At 38.8% G+C, this 26091-nt stretch overlaps 1 protein-coding gene across 5 annotated transcripts in view; it reads left to right on the top strand.

The window, feature by feature from the left end:
- The window catches only part of ZC3H12B (zinc finger CCCH-type containing 12B), a 208114-nt gene that overhangs the window by 20527 nt on the left and 161496 nt on the right, over window positions 1-26091 (top strand). The window contains exon 1 of one of the 5 annotated variants that reach the window (XM_066357450.1): window positions 5480-5638. The exons of the other annotated variants lie outside the window; for them this stretch is intronic. The gene's annotated coding sequence lies outside the window, so the exon portion shown is untranslated. Of the gene's footprint in view, window positions 1-5479; window positions 5639-26091 lie in introns of those variants that run through there. 5 annotated transcript variants of the gene reach the window in all.

The raw sequence follows: 26091 nt of genomic DNA, 5'->3' as shown, positions 1-26091 counted from the left end.
TATTCTGTTCCATTGGTCTGACGGTCTACTTTTCTGCCAATACCATGCTGTTTTGATTATCGTGCCTCTATAATATAATTTGAAGTCAGGTATTATAATGCCCCCAGCTTTATTCTTTTTCCTTAGAATTGCTTTGGCTATTCGGGGTTTTTTATAGTTCCATATAAACCTGATAATTTTTTGTTCCATTTCTTTAAAAAATGACATTGGAATTTTGGTGGGAATTGCATTAAATTTATATATCGCTTTGGGTAATACAGTCATTTTAACTATATTTATTCTTCCTATCCAAGAACAAGGAATATTTTTCCATTTCATTGTATCTTTTTTGATTTCCTTTAACAATGCTTTGTAGTTTTCATTATACAGGTCCTTTACATTTTTGTTATGTTTATTTCCAGGTATTTTTTATTGCAACCATGAAGGGGATTGTTTTCTTGAGCTTGTTTTCTAGTGTTTCATTGTTGGCATATAGGAAGGCAATGGACTTTTGTATATTAATTTTGTATCCTGTGACCTTACTGTATTGGTTTATTGTTTCTAGTAGTCTTTTTGTGGAGTCTTTGGAGTTTTCGATGTACAGGATCATATCACCGGCAAAAAGTGAAACCTTTACTTCTTCTTTCCCAATATGAATGCCTTTTATTTCTTTCTCTTGTCTGATTGCGCTGGCTAGAACTTCTAGGACTACGTTGAATAAGATTGGAGAAAGTATACAACCTTGTCTTGTTCCTGATTTTAGGGGATAAGGCCTCAGTTTTATGCCATTTAATATGATGTTAGCTGATGGTTAATCATAGATGTCCTTTATTATGTTGAGATTTTTTTTTTCTATACCCATTTTGTTAAGTATTTTAAACATAAAATGATGTTGTATTTTATCGAATGCCTTTTCTGCATCTACTGATAAGATCATGTGGTTTTTGTTCTTTGTTGATATGGTGTATTATGTTAACCATTTTACATATGTTGAACCATCCTTGTGATTCTAGGATGAATCCCACTGGGTCATGATGAATTATTTTTTTAATGTGTTGTTGTATTCGATTTGCTAATATTTTGTTTAGTATTTTAGCATCTGTATTCATTAGAGATATTGGTCTGTAGTTTTCTTTTTTTGTGTTGTCTAAACATCTTTTCATATACTTGTTAGCCATTTGTATATCTTCTTTGGAAAACTTTAAATTATTTTCTTGTTTTTTAAAATCAGGCTATTATTTATTTATGTATCTATTTATGCATCAATTTATTTCTGTGACAGAGAGAGGGACAGATAGGGACAGACAGATAGAAAGGGAGAGAGATGAGAAGCATCAATTCTTTGTTGTGGCTCTTTTGTTTCCTTAGTTGTTCATTGATTGCTTTCTCATTTGTGCCTTGACCGGGGCAGGCAGGGGCTACAGCAGAACAAGTGACCCCTTGCTCATGCCAGCAACCTTGAGCTCAAGCCAGCAACCTTGGACTTCAAGACAGTGACTTTTGGGCTCAAGGCAGCAACCACGCACTCAAGCTGGTGAGCCTGTGCTCAAACCAGCAACCTCAGGGCTTTGAACATAGGTCTTCTGCATCCCAGTCCAATGCTCTATCTACTGCACCACCACCTAGTCAGGCAAATTGGCTATTATTATTATTTATCAGTGTTGAGTTGTAAGAATTCCTTAGATCTTTTGGAAATCAATTAGTTTCTAATAACCCAAAGACAGTTTTTAGTGTTTCTATGTAAAGTCAAGTGTTTGAGGGCAACTATTTTTAGTACCATTTAGAAACCTTTAAATATGACATTTAATTCCTTGGTATGAATTGTTAATGTCATAAGTATGAAAGGTGTGGAATTACAAATTTTTCACAATTTTAATCTTAAATGTAACTGAAAAAGGGTTATTGAGGTGTTGGTTAAGTTTTAAATGCATTTTATTATCTTTTCAGATTGTTCTGATGTTTTTAAGTTTTTAAAAATATATTTTATCTGTGATCTCCCACTCTAAAACTGTTCAAACAAATATACCTAGTATTTATTATTAATTCATTTTTTCTTAAAATGGTTCCCCCAAATTATAAAAATGTCAGTTCCCCCAAATTTTGAATCCATTCCTGCCAAAAACCTGATAATAAAATGTTAAAGCTGATGATATTTTGAAAAAAAAATACTATTTATTTATTTATTTATTTATTTATTTATTTATTTATCTTGACCCTTTGTACATGTCACTTAGTGTTTTTTCTTTGTGACCAAATTAAGAAGTACATGTAAAACATTTCTGCTGCTTAGAAGACTATGGTGATTGCCTTGAAGAAAAGCACTTGTATGGTTGAATTGTAAGCCAAACTATCAGTTTTTCTTACGAAATACCATTTTCACCTTAAAGAACAACAGACAAAAACAACCTATAATTATTCAGACTTAGATATTTTGCAAAAATTTTCTCAAAAATGAAAGAAGTCAGCCTGTTATTTTAAGGCAAAAAACAGAATATTTGTTACAAATGATAAAATATGAACTTTCAGGTAGAAATTAGAACTTTGAAAAAAAATGTGTTCATGGCCCTGGCCAGTTGGCTCAGTGGATAGAACATCAGCTCAGTGTATGGACGTCCTGGGTTTGATTTCCAATCAGGGCACATAGTACAGGTGACCATCTTCTTTTCTCTCCCCCTCTATCCCCCTTTTCTCCCTCTTCACTTCCCTCAGCCAGAGGCTAGATTGGTTTGAGTGTTGGCCCAGGCACTGAGGATAGTTCACTTGGTCTGAGCATCTCAGCCTCAGGCACAAAGGAACAAAGGATAGCTCTGTTAATTCAAGCATTGGCCCTAGACAGGGATAGCCAGGTGGATCCTGGTCAGGGTGTGTGTGTGATTCTGTCTCACTATCTCCCTTCCTCATAAAGAGAAAAATAAAGTGTTCATAACCATTGATGTGATGACAGATTTGCAATATTTAAAGATTTTTCTGATGAAATCATTGGTGATATTAAATGAAGTTTTTTTAATGTTTTGTAATGAAATGAATCAGCATTTGGAAGATTTTCATAACTCATAGAATCAACACAAGTGACTAAAACTTGATGTTACAAAATCATGGATAGGTAGAAAAAAATGCATTCTCAGTTTAAGACAGGGACTTCTAGTTTCTAGTCTGGTATCCAAAGAGTATGGGAGTTGTCATTCCATCCTAACAACAAGTAAAAACTTGAACTGAAAATCCACAAACTTTCTTAGCTTCATCATAGAATTGAGATTACAGGGCATATTGCTACCCCACCCCCTAATTGGAGAGACTAACAAGGCTGATACTGATATTACATGACACCAGAGTGGAAATTCTCAAGTTTAAATCTCTATAATTAGGAAAATGTGAACTGCAATTGACAGATAGCTGAGAGCATAGTTTGGACAAGTATAGAAGTTAAAAATTCCAAGGGGACCCAGTTTTAGGAGGCTCACCAACATTTTTATGAGCTTTACTTCCAGGAGTTCTTATAGGTTCTCACAGTGAAAGTTGGAGAAAAATTCTGTTTCCAGTAGTGGGAGGTGAAAAGAAGCCATTTTGAAATATGCTGAAGCATTTTGTTTTTCTGTTGTTGTTCTTTTTTTATGCACATGCCATTTTATTTATTTTTTAATTGAATATATTAAGAGAAATTATTTTAATAGAGCCTATTCTGCTGCAATTTTATTAGATCCTAACTGACCTGAAGGAAAGGAAATACCCAACTCGACTGTTCTTGCTATCATGTCCCAGTTAAGGAGAGGATAAAACTGAAAAGCATTTGTGAAGTTTATAGTCCAGGTACACAAGCTCACTAAAAGCCTGAGACTGAATCATAGTACTATAAAACATTTCCATTTTCATCCCCCACATTTTCATTATATTACTAAAGACATACTTACCACTGTTCCTTTTACCAAGTACATTATGCCCAGCTCTCAACAAAAAATGATGAGACATACTAAAAGGCAAAAAACACAAGTTGAAAGTCAGAGCAAGCATCAAAATTAGAGTTGGACATGACAGATTGCTAGAATTATTAGACCAGCAATTTAAAATCACTATGATTAATATGCTGAGGTTTCCAATGGAAAAAGTAGACAGCAACAAGAATAGATGGGTAATATAAGCAGAGAGAATAAAAATCTAAAAAGAATAAAGAAATGCTAAAGATTAAAAAAAAAACCCACTGTAACAGAAACTGAAATGCCTTTAACAGGTTCATGAGAAGAATGGACACAACTGAAGAAAGAATCTTGGAATTTGAAGATATATCAATAGAAACTTCCAAACCTGAACAGCAAATAATAAAACAAACAAAAACACCAGAACAGAATATCTAAGAAATATAAGACAGTTACAAGAAGCATAACAGAAGGAGATCCAAGAAGGTGGCAGACTAGGTTGATGTTACACTCACCTCCTCCCAAGACCAAAATGCAATTACAACTGAAACACAGAGCCAGCAACATGAATAACCAACTGAAGACTAACTGAAGAGAAGTCTTATAACCAAGGATTTACAGAAGTAGCCACATTGATCCTGGTAAGAAGGGCGGAGACCTTAAGATGGGCTACCCAACTCAGAGCACCAAAGACAGGAAGAAATGCCCACATAATATCTGGCTGTGAAAATCAGTGGAGATTCTGTTCACCAAGGAGAAATGGGAGTCTGATGCAGACAAAGGGCTAGTGCACAAAATCTTGTTTGCAGTCACTTAACCTGAGCTCTATTGGAGCAAGGGTGGAGCAGACTAGAATCTCATCAGGAGAGAATGGGGTTTATGGCCCTAGTGAAAGAGCTGAAAGGACAGCCATGAAGATTCCTGAGCTGCGTTCTTTATCTACAAGGCAGATTTCACCTTCTTTGGGGGGAGCATTCCCTCCATATGATATCAGCCTAGGGGAATTCATTAGCCCTAACCTCTTGACTCCCTGTTGTACCACCTTGCAGAGCTTGTGCCCTGATGAAGAGTCAGTTATTGAGCCAAGATCTAGAAGTCTGGGAAGATTCAGGAGTTATGAGTAAGGCATTGGGATGGGGATTATTTCCCCCTTTTTCACATGAAACTGACTAGTGCCTCCCTCTTATGGGCATTCCACTAGCCACAATCTCCAGGTTCCCAGCAACTCTACCCTCTTGACTTCTGGTGGCTTCACCCTGCCAAGGTCTGGCAAAATCAGATACAGACTGAGTTGTTTGGCTCTGGTGCAAGGGCTATTCATACCTTCCCCAAAGCCTGATGGGCAACTCTCCATCATAGTAGATTCACTATCTGCAACTTCCTGAGTCCCAGTGGCTCTGCTCTGCTGAGAGCAAGCTCCTAGCAAAATCTGGGACAGACTAAATTGTGTGGCTCCATAGGAAGGGATTATTTCCCAGTGCAGAAAACTCCCTTCATGTAGCCAAACGTTGGTATGTTTGGGCCTGAGATACTCTGCTGACCATACCCAGATGACTTCTAGACTCTGCCCCACCACAAAAGTGTGACACAAAAACTTGTACCCTGGGACATTTTTATATCAATCTGGGGAACATCACTTTCCCCTACTTGTTGACTCACTGAGAACCTACCTTATGTAACTCGAATACCACCAGAGGTGCTTTCAGTGACTGGATCAAACAGGCAGCTGGCAAGAAGAGGAGGTGAAGGTAAAGAAAGTGGGGAAATTAAGAACAGAAAGACACTCTTCTTGAGGTGATGTAAGCATGATGCAGTGTGCAGAGGATGTTTTATAGAGTTGTACAGTTGAAGCCTGTACTGTAATCAATTCAACTTAATTTTTTAAAGATTGTTTTAACTATTTTAGTTACTTTGCTTTTCCATACAAATTTTAGAATAGTCTTGTGTATATTTACTAAACATCTTGCTAGGCTTTTTATTAGGAATTATGCCATATATATATAAATTTTGGGGAAATTGAAATATTTACTATGTTAAATATCCCAGTCTTTGAACTTACGTCTTATAAATTCAGACAGACAACTGTCAGAAGGGAGGGGGTTTAGTGGGCTGGGTCAAAAAATTTAAGGTTTTAAATAAATTTTTAAAAATCTCGTATCTCATAGACAAAGGCAACAGTATGGTGATTACCAGGGAAAAGAATGTAGGAGGAGGTAAATGAAGGTAAAAGGGGGATAATGAGTGTTGGAAAGAGACTTGACTTGGGGTGATGAACACACAATACAATATACAGATGATATATAGAATTGTACATGTTAAACCTATACAATTTTATTGACTAATGTCACCCCACTAAATGCAATTAAAAAATAAGGAAAACATGAAAAATGGAGACAAATTAGCCTTAAAGAAAAGAAAACCAGAGGAAATTACTATATACTTTTAGTATTAGTGATAATAATGATCATCTGTTATTGAGCAGCTACTATATACCAGGAGCTGCACTAAGTATATTATACACATTTTCTAGAATCTTTATAACTGCCTTGTAAGTCAGGTTTTATAATCACCATTTCACAGAATAGGAGACCTCAAGTCAGAAATAGGACCTATCTGCCCACAAATCTTACTCTACCCACAGCCTGCCTTCTGAGAGATAAATGGGTGTCATAGAACGAAAATGAGGCCTGATTCTTTCTGGGTCTGAGACCTATAATGAGAAACAATAGAAATTACAGGAGGACAGATTTAAGTTTGATAGCAGGGAGAATTCTGTAACACTGGGGCTGTCTGTAGATGGAAGGCTCCGCCTTTAGAGACTAAATTTCTCATCTCTGGGGATATTTGAGCACTGTTTGAAAGGGGGATTAAAATATAAAAAGTATGATTTGATAAGTTTTAACACACACACACACAAACACACACATATATATACTGGTGAAACCATCATCACTATTAAGTGTCATTTACTGCAGTGGAGCAGTAAGCCTCCCATCCTCTTATGTTCCAGGAAAATCATAAGATGCTTTTTAAAAACAAAGGATAGCTAGTTCAAGCCTTTATTTGCATGACTTGTGTAGGTATAGGGTGGGGCAAAAGTACGTTTACAATTGTTCATATGTAAAGTAATACAATAATAAATAGTAATAGAAGAATAAACTCTGTGTTTTACATACTCACAACTATAAACCTACTTATGCCCCAGTCAGTATATGGGACCTTTGAGAGCTGAGGTGATTAGATCATGAGACTGGATGCTATTAGTGCTTCTATAAGAAAAGATACCAGAAAGTTCTCTCTCTCTCTCTCTCTCTCTCTCCCCCTCCCTCCCCCTCCCTCCCCCCTTCTCCCCCTCCCTCCCCCCTTCTCCCCCTCCCTCCCCCCTTCTCCCCCTCCCTCCCCCCTTCTCCCCCTCCCTCCCCCCTTCTCCCCCCACCCCCCATCTTTCCCCACTTCCCCTCTCTCCTTCATGAGAGGATACAGTGAGAAAGCAGCCGCTTACAAGCTAGGAAGCAGACCTTCACTGCACACAAGGTCTTCTGACACAAGCTTCCAGAACTGTGCGAAATAAATTTGTCTCTTAAGTCACTCAGTCTGTGGTATTTTTGTATTAGTAGCCCAACCTGACTAAGACGGAAATTGGTACTGAAAAGTGGGGTGCTGATGTAAAAAAAAAATATCTAAAACTCTGAAAGCAGCTTTGAAACTAAATAATTGACTGGGGCTGGAAAAATTTTGAAGTACATGCTAGAAAAAGCCAATATTGCCATGAAGGGAATGCTAAAAGCAATTCTGGTGAGCGCTCAGAAAGAAAAAAGAGAGAAAGCTTCCATCTCCTTAAGAATATATAAATAATCATTTACAGAATGTTGGTACAAATATGGAGAGTGAAGGACATTTTGTTGAGGCCTCAGATAGAAATGAGGAATATGTTCCTGGACAAAGGAGAAAAGGTCATTTTTTTATAAAGTGTCAAATAACGTGGATGAACTTTGTTCATGTTTATAGGGTTTTGTGGAAAGCAAACTTTGTGAGCAGTGAATTAGATATTTAACTGAAATTTCTAAGCAGAATTTTGAAGGAACAGTTCAGTTTTCCCTGACTTCTTATAGTTGAATATAAGAAGAGAAACTAATTGAAGAAGATATTACTAAACAATCATGAACCAGAATTTAAAGATTAGGAAAATTCTCAGCCTGTCCACATTACAAAAAATAAAAATAAAAATAAATAAATAAAATAACAAGGGTGTGGCTGACATAACATTTGAGAAAGAGATTAATATGGCTATGAATCAGGAACCTTATCAGCCACACCAGCAGAAACACTGGCATTTTGAACTGAAAGAGACAGACAGGATAAAATGAAGGAAAACTGTTGAATTTTTTAGACTTCACAGTACTGGACCATAAAGCTATTCAGCTGGGAACAGGCACTGTTCTTCAAGATAAGAGCAGAATGACTCTGAAGGTGATTCAGAGATCATCACTTCCATCCATAACCTTAATTTCAGTAGGCCGGCCAGCCCCCAAATAAAACCATGAAAGTGAGACTCCCTTTTAGCAGAGTCCTGTGGGCATTACTTCTGCCTGGAAGAGTTATGGCAATGGCAGGACCACTGCAGAGAGTCATGGTGTGGGTGGTGCCTATGAGGGTCATAGTGGAACCCAAGTTTATATGCCCAATGCACAGTAAGACCAATCACTAAAGCAACAAGTATGCAACAAGTTTATTCTTGAGAGGCAGCCACATTAGAACATGGGAAAAAAAGCCCAAATTTTTCTCCCCAAGAGGGGAAAGATGAGGGCTTTTAAAGGGTTTGGAAAGGGACTTTATGTGCAAGGGAGAGGAACTAAGTGATTCTAAATCTGTTAAAAGAAGTTAATGGTTTGGGGAAGAGAGCAGTTTTGCAGGACTCTTATTTCAATTCTTTTGTGTTGTTGTGGTATCTAAGGAGTCTTCTCTTGTTATTGTAGACTTGGTGTAGCCCTAGGTGTTTACCTCACACTAAATCTAGACTTAGTGAGTCTCCCTATTTCCTGAAAAACAACGAGGTCACCATGTTTAGCCTCTAGTGTTATTAAAGTCACTATCTTTAAATCACTCTAGTATAGCATTATTATCTATCTTTACATTTTTGGGAACTGGCTGTTGTTCAAAAAAAAAAAAAAGCAGATTGTTGACTGAAGCTTCATTTCAAAAAACCATAAAACTTTCTTTAATTTAGTTTTTTTCTTTTTAAAAAAATTATTTAGGAAATTAAATTTAACGGTGACATTGATCAATGAGAGTACATAAGTTTCAGGTAAAGGTTTTTTTTGTTTGTTTTTTGTTTTTGTTTTTTTTATAAAGGTTTATTCTGCCAAAATTAGCAAAAATCTGACATAAAGTACTTGGTAAGTAATTATTATTATTTTTTAAAATTAATTTTAATGGGGTGACATTGATAAATCAGGGTACACATGTTCAGAGAAAACATCTCCAGGTTATTTTGACATTTGATTATGCTGCATTCCCATCACCCAAAGTCCAATTGTCTTTCGTCACCGTCTAACTGGTTTTCTTTGTGCCCTTCCCCTCCCCAACACGCTCCCTCTCCTCCCCCCCACCCTGTAGCCCCCACACTCTTGTCCATGTCTCTGAGTCTTATTTTTATGTCCCACCTATGTATGGAATCATATAGTTCTTAGTTTTTTATGATTTACTTATTTCACGCAGTATAATGTTATCAAGGTCCATCCATGTTGTTGTAAATGATCCGATGTCATCATTTCTTATGGCTGAGTAGTATTCCATAGTATATATGTACCAAAGCTTTTTAATCCACTCATGCACTGACGGACACTTGGGCTGTTTCCAAATCTTTGCTATTGTGAACAATGCTGCCATAATCATGAGGGTGCATTTCTTTAGTAAAGGTTTTTTATAGCATTTAAATTGTTGATTATGTTGTGTATCCATCACCCAAAGTCAAATCATTTTCTATCACCATGTATTTGTCCAAAATATATAAAGACTTTACAAAGCTCAGTAACAAACAAGCAAGCAATCCAATTAAAAAAATGGGGAGAACTGAACAGACACTTCTCCCAAGAAGACATGCAAATGGCCAACAGATATATGAAAAGATGCTCTTTACTCCCTTCCCCTACCCCCTACTTTATATCCCCCTCCCCCTGGTAACCACTGCACTATGATCTATGTCCATGAGTCTCAGTTTTATATCCCATCTATGTGTGAAATCATACCGTTCTTAGCTCTTTTTGATTTGCTTATTTCACTCAGTATAATATTCTCAAGGTCCATTCATATTGTTGTAAATGACACTATGTCATCATTTCTTATGGCTGAGTAGTATCCATTGTATATATGTACCACATCTTCTTTATCCACTCCTCTATAGAGGGACACTTTGGTTGTTTTAATGTCTTGGCCACTGAATAATGCTGCAATGAACATAGGGATGCATGTGCACCAATGTTTTTAAGTTTTGGGGGGAGATACCCAGTAGAGGGATTGCTGGGTCATGTGGTAGTTTTATTCTTAACTTTTTGTGAAACCACCATACATTCTTTCATAGTTGTTGTACTACTTTACATTCCCACCAATAGTGAATGAAGATTCCTTTTTCTCCGCAGCCTCTCCAACACTTGTTATTATCTGTCTTGTTGATAACAGCCTACCTAACAGGCTGAGGTGTTATCTCATTGTAGTTTTGATTTGCATTTCTCAAATAACTAGTGAAGATGAGCATCTTTTCATATATCTGTTGGCCATTTGTATGTGTTCTTGGGGAAGTGTCTGTCCAGGTCCTCTCCCCATTTTTCAATTGGATTGCTTGCTTGTTTGTTACTGAGCTATGTGAAGTCTTTATATATTTTGGATATTAAACTACAATTAATACTCATGTTCCTACATTTATATCTATAACTTTAAATATTATTCTTTACTTAAGCTGTGGTTTTAATCTCTACTGTCTTGTTTATCCATTTTTCTTGAAGGATAATGGTTGATGATCATTCTAGCTAAAATTCTGCTTTAAAGGGTGAAGATCATGATTAGAGGAATGAAACTGCTTAGCTTTTATTTGAAAATATTTCTTGGTTCTTGGTTTAATGTGGCGATTCTACATTACCACATGGTTATTCATTCCTTGACAGTCCTGTTTTTATTCCCAGAGATGAAATATACAGCCTTTAAATATTAGGAGACAGAATATAATAAAGACTATTATTAAGTTGCCTTCTTGTATTAAACAAAAAAAATTCACCTATTCCAGATGGTAACCAGGAAGAGATCATGTAATGAGTCGTCTTTGTCTTACATCTTATAACCACTTAGCCTTCTGGATAAGTCTGTCTAATTTGAGTTTCAACTTCTCTAGAAGTATTAATGTAAGTGCAGTGTGTTCTATTAGCCTCTGCACATACTCCTTTTTGTTTTGCCAGTTAGTAAGTAATCAAGGTTTATTCTATTTTCAAGAACCACTTGCCTTGGCCGGATGGGTTGGTTGTTTAGAGTGTTGCCCTGAAGCACAGAAGTTGCCAGTTCAATCCCTGGTCAGGTCACATACAGGAACAGATCAATGTTCCTATCACTCTCTCTCTCTTTCCCTTACTCTTTCTCTAAAACCAATAAATAAAAATCTCAAAAACAAAAACAAAAACAAAAACCACCCAGGCTAGCGAGTTCAAGGAAGTTTGTTGGCCAGCAAGACTCTCAGCAGTATCCACAGCAATTAACTTAACAGTGGCAGAAAGGTTACAAATCATGTCTATATTGACATAGACTCCTGTATTTGGTATGAGTATGCCAGAGATACATTTCTCTATGCTGTACTCACATCCAGCTAACATTTCTTTTTTAAATGGAATGGGAGGGAGATGATGCCTTCTGTCCTGTGCAGGGAAAGAAGTATTATAAAGTGTCCTAGTAAATATGACCTTTAATTTGCCAGCTATCCAAACAATGATGTACCCAACCCATATCTGGGGTCATTCCCTATACCATAAATGAAGATATAACCTGGGGGAGCATCAGTCATTTCCCTAAAGTAGTTTCATTGATTTTTTTAGGGAGCTTAGAAATAACAGTGTCAAACCGAAGATGAAAATCATTGCAAGACTAAGGAAAGAAGGAAGGAAGGAAGGAAGGGAGGGAGGGAGGGAGGGAGGGAAGGAAGGAAGGAAGGAAGGAAGGAAGGAAGGAAGGAAGGAAGGAAAGAAGGAAGGAAGGAGCGAGGGAGGATATTAGAAAATTGAAAGCAAAAGAAGGTATAAAAACCCATAACAATCATACATTGGGCTCTGTTGAACTCTGAATTCCTTTAGTTTAGTCTTCTGAAAGAGTAGTTTTAAGTTTGTTAGAGGCTCACTGGTTCAGTTGGAGTCTTTCTGGTGTTTATTTTCTATTGGAGAGTCTGATGATATTCACTTAGGTGTGGTGGACCCACAACTTGACTTTCACTGGACTCAAGTTGTATAAAATCAGGTCTGTTGGGTACAGTAACCTGCTGGAAACAAGTTTATGAATAGTAGTTAAAGTGTTTCCTAATGATTGAACTTATCTAATAATATCCAACTCTTTAATGTGTACAGCTTTAGTGTCTCTGAGGAATATGGGAAGGGCCTCCCACACAACATTTCATATAGGAGTAAACTAAGCCTACTTCCAGGGGCACACTTATTCTCAGAAGGTAACAGATGATGCTGTATCCCAAGCTAAATTTTCCTCTTGGCAAATTTTAGCTAAGTATATTTTTAATTTATTTTTATTAAAATTTTTTTTATTTATTCATTTTTAGAGGAGAGAGAGAGAGGGGAGAGAGAGAGAGAGAGAGAGAGAGAGAGAGAGGAGAGAGAGACAAAGAGAGAGAAGGGGGGAGGAGCTGGAAGCATCAACTCCCATATGTGCCTTGACCAGGCAAGCCCAGGGTTTCGAACCGGCGACCTCAGCATTTCCAGGTCGACATTTTATCCACTGCGCCACCACAGGTCAGGCTTTAGCTAAGTATTTTTTAAAATATGATTCATGGCCCTGGCCGGTTGGCTCAGCGGTAGAGCGTCGGCATGGCGTGCGGGGGACCCAGGTTCGATTCCTGGCCAGGGCACATAGGAGAAGCGCCCATTTGCTTCTCCACCCCCCCCTCCTTCCTCTCTTCCTTCCTCTCTGTCTCTCTCTTCCCCTCCCGCAGCCAAGGCTCTATTGGAGCAAAGATGGCCCGGGCACTGGGGATGGCTCCTTGGCCTCTGCCCCAGGCGCTGGAGTGGCTCTGGTCACGGCAGAGCATCGCCCCCTGGTGGGCAGAGCGTCGCCCCTGGTGGGCGTGCCGGGTGGATCCCGGTCGGGCGCATGCGGGAGTCTGTCTGATGACTGTCTCTCCCCGTTTCCAGCTTCGGAAAAAAGAGAAAAAATATATATATATATGATTCATGTTTTTCAGTTTTTCCATTTGATGCCATTTCCATGAAACATGTACTTTCTAGTAGATATTTAAACTTTTAGATATATTCTGAGCTACTTCTGCTATGAAAGCTGCTCCATTATCACTTAGAATGAACATTAAAGGCAATCCAAATTGAAGTGTAATTTTCTTGAAAAGGGCTTTAGTTACATTGGAGACTTTCTTTTTTTTTTTTTGTATTTTTCTGCAGCTAGAAACGGGGAGAGACAGTCAGACAGACTCCCGCATGCACCCGACCGGGATCCACCCGGCATTCCCACCAGGGGCGACGCTCTGCCCACCAGGGGGCGATGGTCTGCCCCTCCGGGGCGTCGCTCTGCCGCGACCAGAGCCACTCCAGTGCCTGGGGCAGAGGCCAAGGAGCCATCCCCAGCGCCGGGGCCATCTTTGCTCCAATGGAGCCTCGGCTGTGGGAGAGGAAGAGAGAGACAGAGAGGAAGGAGGGGGGGGTGGAGAAACAAATGGGCGCCTCTCCTATGTGCCCTGGCCGGGAATCGAACCCGGGTCCCCCGCAGGCCAGGCTGATGCTCTACCGCTGAGCCAACTGGCCAGGGCCCATTGGAGACTTTCTTGATCAATAAGGGAAAGCTTCAACCCAGCCTGTGAAGGTATTTAAAAATACAAGCAAGTATCCAAAATTACCTGTTGCTTTAGGCATTATGGTAAAATCAATCTGCCAATCTTCTCCTGGTTCTATTCCTCTTAGTTGAAATCTTGTTGGAGGTGATTTCAAACACAAATAGTACAACACAATTATTTTCTGTATGGTTCTTTGCATATTTGTCATTATTATGAACTCTTGGATTCATTCAAGTGTGGTACCTCTTCCATAATATGTACTTTGATGGGTGTGACTAATAATATCTTCCATGAAGTGTTCAAGGATGAAAACTATTTTCAGCTCATTCGATATACACCCAGTTTCAGTATCAGGCTTTTGGTTAAATCTTTGTTCTTTGGCTCTCTTTAAATCCTAAAGGAAATACTGTGGTTGATATTTTGTTGAGTGTACTTTTGGGATTAGAGTCCTTCTTTGAGACTTCGAGGTTTTAGTCCTAGCTGCTAATTTGGCAGCCTGATGAACCAGATTGATATTCTAGGAGTTTGTACATTCTGACATCTGATACTCTGGGCAGTGAATTATTGCCAGTTTAATTTTTTTTTGGTTTAATTACAACTTCTAATACATTTAATATTCCTTGGGCATGTTTAACCTATTTATTACCTGCAATTATAAGTCCTCTTTCTTTCCAAATGGCTCCATGGGCATGGACCAGAGAAAAAGCATATTTAGAATCAGTATATATGCTTATTTTTTATCCTTCTCTAAGTGAAGGACTCTACTAAGAACAATAAATTCAACCTGACTAGGCAGTGGCACAGTGGATAGAGCATCAGACTGGGATGCAGAGGACCCAGGTTTGAACCCCAAGGTCGCCGGCTTGAGCACAAGCTCATCTGGCTTGAACATGGGCTCACCAGCTTGAGCATGGAGTCGCTGGTTTGAGCGTGGGATCATAGATATGACTTCGTGGTTGCTGGCTTGAGCCCAAAGGTCACTGGCTTGAAGCCGAAGGTTGCTGGCTTGAGCCTAAGGTTGCTGGCTTGAGCAAGAGGTCACTGGCTCTGCTGTAACCCCTGGTCAAGGCACATATGAGAAAGCAATCAATGAACAATGAAGGTGCCACAACGAAAAATAGATGCTTCTCATCTCTATCCCCTCCTGTTTGTCCCTCTCTCTGTCTCTGTCACAAAAAACGAACAAACGAAAAAAACAATAACCCTCACCCCTTTGATCTGTATCAGATAACAGGTTTTTCAGAATTCCCTGTCTCTTGAAGTAAAATTTTACATCTTTTCTGAGCTGACTCATTTTAGTATAGCAACATAAAAGATTGTACATAAAGTATTTCATCCTACTTTCATTTTTATAAAATAAATCCAAGTGTAAAATGGTGTCATAATTTATAGATCCATTAGTAGACCATTGTTTCCCAAAACCCAAATAATATTGTGGCCCTATAGAATTATATCATCCTTTTCATGGGCTTATTACTAAATAATGCCTAATTTTGAAGTATACAGCTCAAAGGCCTGCACACTGGAATTGAATCAGAATTTTCCATTATTGCCAATCCATAAGTCAGCCAACTTCAAGTAACCAGAAGCAACGGCAAAATCCTAAACAAATGAAGCTTAAGAGTGCCTTTGTGAACAAAAAATCCCAATTTCTCCCTTCCAAATTGTGGCTTCATCTATTGGAACAAATGGCCTTTAGAGGCTGTTACCCTCAAAAGCAGAGAAGACAGAGCATATAAGGGCTAACCAAATGCTGTTTTTTGAGAGACAACCAAGTGAGAGAAAGTAATTTGAATTTGATCACTTGTACTGAGGCAGTCACCTAGAAGGATGTTTATTCAAACTAAATGTCAAAAGCATAAGAAAGCATTTCTTTGTTAAAAATAAAAACAATTACTGAAGATAGGCTATCCCTCACCAGGGGACAGTCCTGGAAAAGGTCTCTAGGATGAGAAATCTAGGCAGCTGATTGGACACAATCTCAAACTTCCAAGGACAGCCAGGGGCTGACAAGCAACAGATGAAGACCTAGGCTGACTTGCCAAATTTTGTAGTCAAACCCAAATTTGCATGTCTGATGTGCATTAAGACCAATCATTAAAGCATCGAATATGCCGCAAAAGTTTATTTTGTAGAGGTAGCATGATGGAAAGATGAAGCCAAAGCCCAATCCATCTCCTTAAGAGGGAAAATAGGAGATATTTTAAGGGGATTTAAAAGGGCTTTATATATAAAGAGAGAGGAACTTTTGGTGGCAAAATAGTACCAGGTGTTAGACTGTTGGACTCAGACCATACCTTGGTTTAGCAACCTTGGTACTTGAGTTGTAGGTAAGAAATAATTCAGAGGCAAGGGTCAAACTAATAAGATAAAGTTTATTTAGAAAGTTACAGAGGTACCTTCCCTGGCCAGATAGCTCAGTTGATAGAATGTCAGCCTGAGTACAAAGATTACCAGTTTGATCCCTGGTCAGGGCACATACAGGAACAGACCAATGTTCCTGCTTCTCTCTCTCTCTCTCTCTCTCTCTCTCTCTCTCTTCCCTTCCTCTCTTTAAAATCAATAAATTTAAACAAATTTTAAAAATAGTCACAGAGGTAGAAGAAGTGAGCCATGGAAGAAATGGACTCAGAAAACAAGTTATAAAGGCAAAAAAAGAGCCCTTGTAGCTTAAGAGAAAGAGAGAGACAAGAAAAATACACCTAGTGGGAGAGAATGGGAAAAGGTACCAGAGTCCTCCATAGAGAGAACCCCACTGGGCCAACCATCTTCAGGATATTTATCTGGAAGTCTCACAGGAGGATTCCAATAGAATATTCATCAGATTTTCAGAGTTGTAGTCTCTACTGATTGATTGGTGCCAAGGCAGAGAGCCTTTAGTCAATGCAGTAGGTTCTGATGTCAACTGTGGCATTGCTTGTCTGATTTTGCTTCTTTTCCCGGCCTGGAACTGAAACACAACTGAGGCCTAGGGGCTTAATGCTTAAGAGGTCTTCTCCAGTCCCCTTGTTTGTTCCCTCTCTAAGTAAGTCTAACCCACATGACTAGCAACATGCCAGGGGAGGAAAGATCAGAGGACAGTTTGAACTCATGACCAGTAGTATGAAATGTCAAGGTATCTAAACTGCATGACCAGCAGTATGCTAGGATAGGAAGGATTACCCTGGGGGTGAGGTCTTCATCTCCCAGTTCTGCCCATTGCTAAGCATCTGGAGCTTTTCACTCTGGTGACATTCTATAGTTGGCCCATCATTCTTGCTCTACTCATGTTTGTCTAACTTCCTCTACATAAGTGATTCTAAATCTGATAAATGAAATTAATGATTTGGGTTGGAGGGCAGTCTTGCAATGCTCTTGCCTCAGTTCTTCTGTATTGCCATTTTATCTAAGGAGCCTTCTCCTGTTATTGTAGACTTCCAGTAGCCTGAGGTCTTTTTCTCATGCTATTTCTATGTCAATGTAAGAAATGCTTAAAACTGTAGGGAATTTTTATTCGTTTATTTCAGCCAAACTGGTCATAATTGCCAAGAGGGAAAAATCTCAACAGATTGAAAAAATACTCCAGAGAATGGTAGTTTTGCACCTTATTTTATACATTACAGTCAAAGAAGAGGTGTAAGGGTTTACATGAAATGCATTGGTGATAGATTAGGGAGGCAGGAGAGAGCAAAGTGGAGAAATCTCTGGGATTAGATGAAAAGTAAAAAGAAAACATACTTCTTTTACATTTATGGGTATAGAATAATTAGCAGTTGACAACACAATAATAATAACAATGAAATGTTTTGTGGTTTCTGCTCTGGTCCAGTGAGGGGTCTTGAAAAAAAAAAAGAAATTACCCTAATATTCCAAAAGTATGTTATCATAGATGCGAAAAGAAAATAGACAGGTTCAGTTTAGATAAAAATTGACCTTTGTCAGGGAAGATATTGGCTCAGGATATGACTACTGTCATGACTCACTTTTAATTAGAAAGTTTTAGTTTCTGGCTATCCTACATGGTTATTTTAGGTCTCTGAGTTTGTAAGGCCTGCCATGCTCACCTCCCCTGAGTTTGTCAGGTTAAGTATGCGGCCTCTTTTTTAGCCACATGTAACCAAACAAGTTGGTTCAACTGCCTGCCACAACAACAACAGAAAAACTAACTAGTGAAAGAGGTACTGGTGCAAAAGGAAAGAGGTTTATTTAGGTGTTGCAACATGGGAGAATGATGGACTCCCATTTCAAAGACCATCTCCCTTTCCTGCTCAAGCCTGCAGTTCTTATAGGGATAGGAAGAGGAGGGGTTCTCCTTCTATCCAATTATCTTGCTAGCTTTTTCTGTGCCCAGGCCCTATCTATTGATCCCACTAGCCTTTGTTGAGCTCAATGTAAGAATATACCCCTGTGTCATCTTGGCCAACGAGGGAGACTCCCCAGCACTCCCTGAGTAACACCCATCTAGATTCAGTCAGTCTCAATGTAACTAGTGGAAGTTGAGTCACTTCATGGGGTTTCAAGAAAAGTATATTGGAATACCCATGCATGGGAGTTGTGGTGTAGCAATAAGGTATATTAGGATAAAAAGATAAGGCTGCCCCCAGGTTCTCAGTATCTCATCTCCATCTCACTATAGAAAAAGTCCAGCCTTGTTTTTATTAAGCCCAAATGAAAGACCAAGGTGATATTCCTAGGCCCCTGGCTGGAGGAACCTCTGTGGTCTTCCGTGGGACCCAGGCTATTGTTAGGGCCATGTGGCTGCTTTGGAGACAGGACATGCAAGCACATGGGGCATGTATGTGTTGCCAGGTGAAATAAAGAATAGGGGTCCTTGCCTTTTTAAGATCTGATTACATTATCTTGGGCTTGGGAAGGAACAAATGCTTCTTCATGCTAACCAATCAATTTTTCACAGGCTTGCACTGGATTCTCCCCCTAACTGATCCGTTTTTTAGATTTTCTAAGATTCTGTAACCCTTAACCAATCTGATTCTTTTTTCAGGCTAGATTGGTCTTTCTGGTCACCATATTGGCTTCTACTATGTATACCTCAAGAAGAAGCACCTCCTTCTGTACCATCTTGACTTCTACTGCACATAGGCTTACCTCTCCCTGCACTGTGTCGAGTTGTACTCAGCATGCTCCCAGAAGAGGAATTTTTCCTACTGTTTTTATTCCTCCCACAATAATGAGCTGTAAGGATTTTTCCTGCCCCCTTTCTGCCTGCTTGGAGGATCAGGTCACAATGCAGCAGTCACCTGGGGATTTTATGTATGCTGTAGTTTCCTAGTGAAACAATTCTGCTCCTTAGTTGGTTATACTTAATGTTTGATTCTCTTTACTCCCTTCCTTTATTAACATCTAGCTACCTATGCTAACATTCTGATTCCTGCAAAACAACTAAATTAAAAGCTCCAGGCTCTAATGTTAGAACAATTACTATCTTTAAATCACTCTATCACAGCGTTGTTATCTATTCTTACCGTTTGGGGGAACTGGCTCTTGTTCTGGAAAGTAGATTGTTAACTGAGATTTTATTTCTAAAAACCATAAAACTTAACTGCAGTTAATACTCAATCTTCTATATTTCTATTCTTAACTTTAAATTTTATCCCTTTAGGTAAGCTGTGACTACAGGGTGACATTATCACCTCAATTGGCCTGGAAGACAGAACATTGAACAAAAGAAATATTCTTATGCCTTAAGATTTAAAAATCGTTTCCATGTTTTGTCCACTGTGAACAATGATGCAATGAACATGGGGCTGCATGTGTCTTTATGTACCAGTTTTTTGAGTTTTGGGGGTATATACACAGTAGAAGGATTGCTGGGTTAGATGGTAGTTCTATTTTTAGTTCTTTGAGGTACCACCATACTTTCTTCCATAATGGTTGTACTACTTTACATTCCTACCAACAGTGGATGAGGGTTCCTTTTTCTCCACAGCCTCTCCAACACTTGCTATTACCTGCCTTGTTGATAATAGCTAATCTAACAGGTGTGAGGTGATATCTCATTGTAGTTTTGATTTGCATTTCTCTAATAGCTAATGAAGATGAGTATCTTTTCATAATATATCTGTTGGCCATTTGTATTTCTTCCTGGGAGAAGTGTCTGTTTATGTCCTCTTCCCATATTTTTATTGGATTGTTTGTTTGTTGTTGAGTTTTATGAGTTCTTTGTATATTTTGGATATTAGGCCCTTATCTGAGCTGTTGTTTGAAAATATCATCTCCCATTTAGTTGGCTGTCTGTTTTGGTGTCAGTTTCTCTTGCTGTGCAAAAGCTTCTTAGTCTGATGTAGTCCCATTCATTTATCTTTGCCTCACTTCCCTTTGGATAAAGATGTGGTACATATATACTATGGAATACTACTCAGCCATAAGAAATGATGACATCGGATCATTTACAACAACATGAATGGACCTTGATAAAATTATACTGAGTGAAATAAGTAAATCAGAAAAAACTAAGAACTATATGATTCCATACATAGGTGGGACATAAAAAGGAGACTCATAAACATGGACAAGAGTGTGGTGGTTATGGGGTGGGGGCGAGGAGAGGGAGAGGGTGGGGGAGGGGAGGGGCACAGATTAAAGCAGATAGAAGATGACGGAGGACAATTTCACTTTGGGTGATGGGTATGCAACATAACCGAATGTCAAAATAACCTGGAGATGTTTTCTCTGAACATATGTACCCTGATTTATCAATGTCACCCCATTGAAATTAATTAAAAAAGATTTAAAGATCTAAAATGATTTGACTTGCTAAGTTTTAGACTTGCTTTGAATTTATCACCTCTTTTTTCTCTTTACTGTGTCTTAGAGTAGAAATGTCTATCCTATGCCTGTTCTACAACTGTATTTTAGGAGCACATAATTTGTTGGGTTTCACATTATCATGGCTTGGGAGGAGTTTTGCCTCAGGGTGCATTCATGTCTAGTTTATATGAGAATTTGGAATTTAAACTTTTGAGTAGATGCTGGAGTGAGTTACAACATTGAGGAATGCTGAGATGGAATGAATGCTTTTTTTCACATGAGAAGGTGTGAGAAGGAGCCAGGAATGAAATATTCTGGACTCTATGATTGTGTTCTCTAAAAATTCATATGTTGAAGCTACATTTCTTAATGTGATGGGTGTTGGGCCTCCAAAAGGTTCACAAAAGTGAAACCTTCATGAATATGACTGGTGTCCTTACTAAAAGAGACATGAAGACCTGAAGATGGGAGCGGAGTAGGCAGACGCACAGACTCCTAGCTCACACCACCGAACTGGATTACAAATTAATTTACAAACAATCAGCATGAAAAACCAACTCTGGACTACAAGAACAGCTCTCAAAAACCAAGGAGCAAAGAAGAAGCCACAAAAAACCTGGCAGGGAGTGCCTGAATCTCCCCTGCTTACAGGAACGGGGAGGGGGTGAGGCTGAGAGTCTAGAAGGGCTCTCACTCCAAGGAAAAGAGGAGAAAATACTGCTCACAGCCTCTTACCTGGCAACCAGGGAATGAGGTATGTTTAAAGGGCCAGCTTGTCTTTCAAAAAGAAAGGGGAGTGAGAGAGACAGATGGTGAGGGGCAGAGGAATGCAGGGGACGACCTGAGAAGCTGACTCATCCAGTGCTGGAGGCCCAAAAGTGGAATACAAATAATAGCTGATGCCAACCCAAGAAGACCTAGAAATAACACAATTGAAAACTGGAGGTAGACAATACCAAGCATAGATTCAACCAGCTTTACTAACAAAACACCCAAACACACAGATATAATGAGAAGACAGAGAAGTGCAATCTAAATGAAACCATAAGAGAAACCTCCACGAAATGAACTGAGTGATATGGAAATAAACAAACTTTCAAATGTGGAGATCAAAATAATGATTATACAGATGCTTAGGGATCTTAGAAAAACAATGGATGGTCATTATGAACACCTAAATAAAGAAATAGCAAGTATAAAAAAGGATATTGAAATATTAAAAAAGAATCAGTCGGAGATGACAAATACAATGTCAGAAATGAAGACCACAATGGAAGAAATTAAAAACAGGATGGATGGAGCTGAGGATTGAATCAGTGAGTTGGAGGACAAGTTGATTGAAGGCATCAAAGCAGATAAAAAAAAAGAGACTCAAAAAGTCCGAGGAAACTCTAAGAGAGCTCTCTGACAACATGAAGAAACTAACATCCTCATCATAGGGGTTCCTGAAGAAGAAGAGAAAGAACAAGGGATAGAGACTTTGTTCAATCATATCATAGCTGAAAACTTCCCTAAATTAATGTAGGAGAAACTCTCACAATTCAAGAAGCACAGATAACTCCATTTAAGAGAGACCCAAAGAAACCTACACCAAGACACATCATAATTAAAATACCAAAGCTAAGTGATAAAGAGAAAATATTAAAAGCTGCTAGAGAAAAAATGGCTATCACCTACAAAGGAGCCCCCATAAGGATGACATCAGACCTCCCAACAGAAAAACTTGAGGCCAGAAGGGAATGGCAAGAAATATTCAAAGCAATGAAGAACAAGAACCTACAACCAAGACTACTTTATCCAGCATGGCTATCATTTAAAATTGAAGGAGAAATAAAAAGCTTCCCAGACAAAAACAAACAAACAAAAAAAAACTGGAGGAATTCATTACAACCAATCCAATGGCGCAGGAAATGTTAAGGGGCATATTGTAAACAGATAAAAGTGGGAAAAGAATATAGCAAAAGAGGAATATAGTTTTAAAGAACAAAATGGCAATAAACAACTACATATCAATAATAACCTTAAATGTAAGTGGATTAAATGATCCAATCAAAATACATAGGGTAGCTGCTTGGATAAGAGAACAGGACCTGTACATATGTTGTCTAAAAGAGACACACCTTAAAACAAAAGATGCACATAGACTGAAGATAAAAGGATGGGAAAAAAAATTTCATGCAAATGGAGATGAAAAAAAAGCTGGGGTAGCAATACTTATATCAGACAAAATGGACTTTAAAACAAAGGCTATAGTAAGAAATAAAGAAGGCCATTACATAATGATATAGAGAGCAATCCAACAGGAAGATATAAATATTATAAATATCTATGCACCTAATATAGGAGCACCTAAGTATATAAAGCAGACTTTGATGGATATAAAGGGCGAGATCAACAGCAATACTATAATAGTAGGGGATTTCAATACCCCACTAACATCATTAGGTAGATCCTCAAGAAAGAAAATTAAAAAAAGAAACAGCACATTTAGAGGACACACTAGATCAGGGGTCTCAAACTTGCGGCCCGCCCACCAATTTTGTGTGGCCTGCAGACTAATCAAACTTCATGGATTAGTCTGCGGCCCAGTCTGCGGGCTGCAAAAAATTGGTGGGCGGGTCGCATGCGGCCCGCGGGCCCGAGTTTGAGACCCCTGCACTAGATCAACTCGATTTAATAGACATCTTCAGAACCTTTAACCCTAAAGCAGGAGAATATACATTCTTATCAAGTATTCATGGTACATTCTCTAGGATAGACCACATGTTAGGGCACAAAAGTGGTCTCAACAAATTTAAGAAGATTGAAATCATATCAAGCACTTTCTCTGATCACAATGGCATGAAACGAGAAATCAACCAAAACAGAAAAACTCAAAAATTCCCAAACACATGGAAACTAAGTAGCAGGTTGTTAAATAATGAATGGATTAAAAATGAGATAAAAAAAGAAATAAAGAAATTCCTAGAAATGAATAATAATGAGCATACAACAACTCAAAATTGATGGGACACAACAAAAGCAGTACTGAGAAGGAAGTTCATAGCACTACCGGCACACTTTAACAAGCTAGAAAAAGCTCAAATAAATCACTTAACCCTGCATGTAAAACAACTAGAAAAAGAACAGCAAGTAAAGCCCAAATGTAATAGAAGGAAAGAAATAATAAAGATCAGAGCAGAAATAAATGACATGGAGGCTAAAGAAACAATACAGAGGATCAATAAAACTAGGAGCTGGTTCTTTGAAAAGGTAAACAAGATCGATGAACCTTTAACTAGACTCACCAAGAAAAAAACAGAGAGGACTCAAATAAATAAAATTAGAAATGAGAGTGGAGAAATAACAACTGACAGAACAGAAATACAAAATATTGTAAGAAAATACTATGAAGAACTGTATGCCAAAAAAAACTAGACAACCTAGATGAAACGGACAAATTCCTTGAAACATACAATCTTCCAAAAATCAATCTGGAAGAATCAGAAAACCTAAACAGACCAGTTACACCAAATGAGATCAAAAGAGTTATCAAAAAACTCTCAACATTGAAAAGTCCTGGTGAATTCTACCAAATATTCAAAGAAGAACTAACTCCTATCCTTCTCAAGCTATTTCAAAAAATTGAAGAGAATGGAAGACTTCCAAGCTCCTTTTTTGAGGCGAGCATAATTCTGATTCCAAAACCAGGCAAAGACAACACAAAGAAAGAAAATTATAGGCCAATATCCCTGATGAATATAGATGCTAAAATCCTCAACAAAATATTAGCAAACAGGATGCAACATTATATGGAAAAAATCATACACCAAGATCAAGTGGGATTTATTCTGGGGAGGCAAGGCTGGTACAATATTCACAAATCAATCAATGTGATTCGTCACATAAACAAAAGGAAGGAGAAAAACCACATGATAATTTCAATAGATGCAGAAAAAGCATTGGATAAAATCCAGCACTCATTCATGATCAAAACTCTTAGCAAAGTGGGTATACAGGGAACATACCTCAACATGATAAAAACCATCTATGACATACCCACAGCCAACATCATACTCAATGGGCAAAAATTAAAAGCAATCCCCTTAAGATCAGGAACAAGGCAGGGGAACCCCCTTATACCACTCTTATTCAACATAGTCCTGGAAGTCCTAGTCACAGTAATCAGACAAGAAGAAGAAATAAAAGGCATTCAAGTTGGAAAAGAAGAAGTAAACCTATCATTATTTGCAAATGATATGATATTATATATTAAAAACCCTAAAGTCTCCGTCAAAAAGTACTGGACCTGATAAATGAATTCAGCAAAGTGGCAGGATATAAAAATAATTCTCAGAAATCAGAGGCATTTTTATACACAAGCAATGAACAGTCAGAAAGAGAAATTAAGGAAACAATCCCTTTCACTATTACAACCAAAAAAAATAAAGTGCCTAGGAGTACATTTAACCAAGGAGACTAAACACTTGTACTCGGAAAATTATAAAACATTGATAAAAGAAATCAAGGAAGATACAAACAAGTAGAAACATATACCGTGCTCAAGATTAGGAAGAAAAACATCATTAAAATGTCTGTATTACCCAAAGCGATTTATAAATTCAATGCAATACCAATTAAAGTACCAATGGCATACTTTAAAGATATAGATCACATATTCCAAAAATTTATATGGAACCAAAAGAGAACATGAATAGCCTCAGCAATCTTTTTTTTTTTTTTTTTTTTCGGAAGTTGGAAACGGGGAGGCAGTCAGACAGATCCGCATGGATCCACCTGGCATGCCCACCAGGGGGCAATGCTCTGCCCATTTGGGGCATCGCTCTGTTGCAACCAGAGCCATTCTAGTGCCTGAGGCAGAGGCCATAGAGCCATCCCCAGTGCCCAGGCCAACTTTGCTCCAATGGAGCCCTGGCTGCAGGAGGGGAAGAGAGAGACAGAGAGGAAGGAGAGGGGGTGGGGTGGAGAAGCAGATGGGCACTTGTCCTGTGTGCCCTGGTTGGGAATCGAACCCAGGACTCCTGAACGCCAGGCCGATGCTCTACACCTCAGCAGTCTTAATTCTTTTTTTTTTCTTTTTTGTATTTTTCTGAAGCTGGAAACGGGGAGAGACAGTCAGACAGACTCCTGCATGCACCCGACCGGGATCCACCTGGCACGCCCACCAGGGGCGGATGCTCTGCCCACCAGGGGGCAATGCTCTGCCCCTCCGGGGCGTCGCTCTGCTGCGACCAGAGCCACTCTAGCGCCTGGGGCAGAGGCCAAGGAGCCATCCCCAGCGCCCGGGCCATCTTTGCTCCAATGGAGCCTTGGCTGTGGGAGGGGAAGAGAGAGACAGAGAGGAAGGAGGGGGGGTGGAGAAGCAAATGGGTGCTTCTCCTATGTGCCCTGGCCGGGAATCGAACCTGGGTC

This window comes from Saccopteryx leptura, chromosome X, assembly GCF_036850995.1.
Source record: "Saccopteryx leptura isolate mSacLep1 chromosome X, mSacLep1_pri_phased_curated, whole genome shotgun sequence".
Classification (NCBI taxonomy): Eukaryota; Metazoa; Chordata; class Mammalia; order Chiroptera; family Emballonuridae; genus Saccopteryx; species Saccopteryx leptura.
This window is presented reverse-complemented; position numbering and strand designations above follow the sequence as displayed.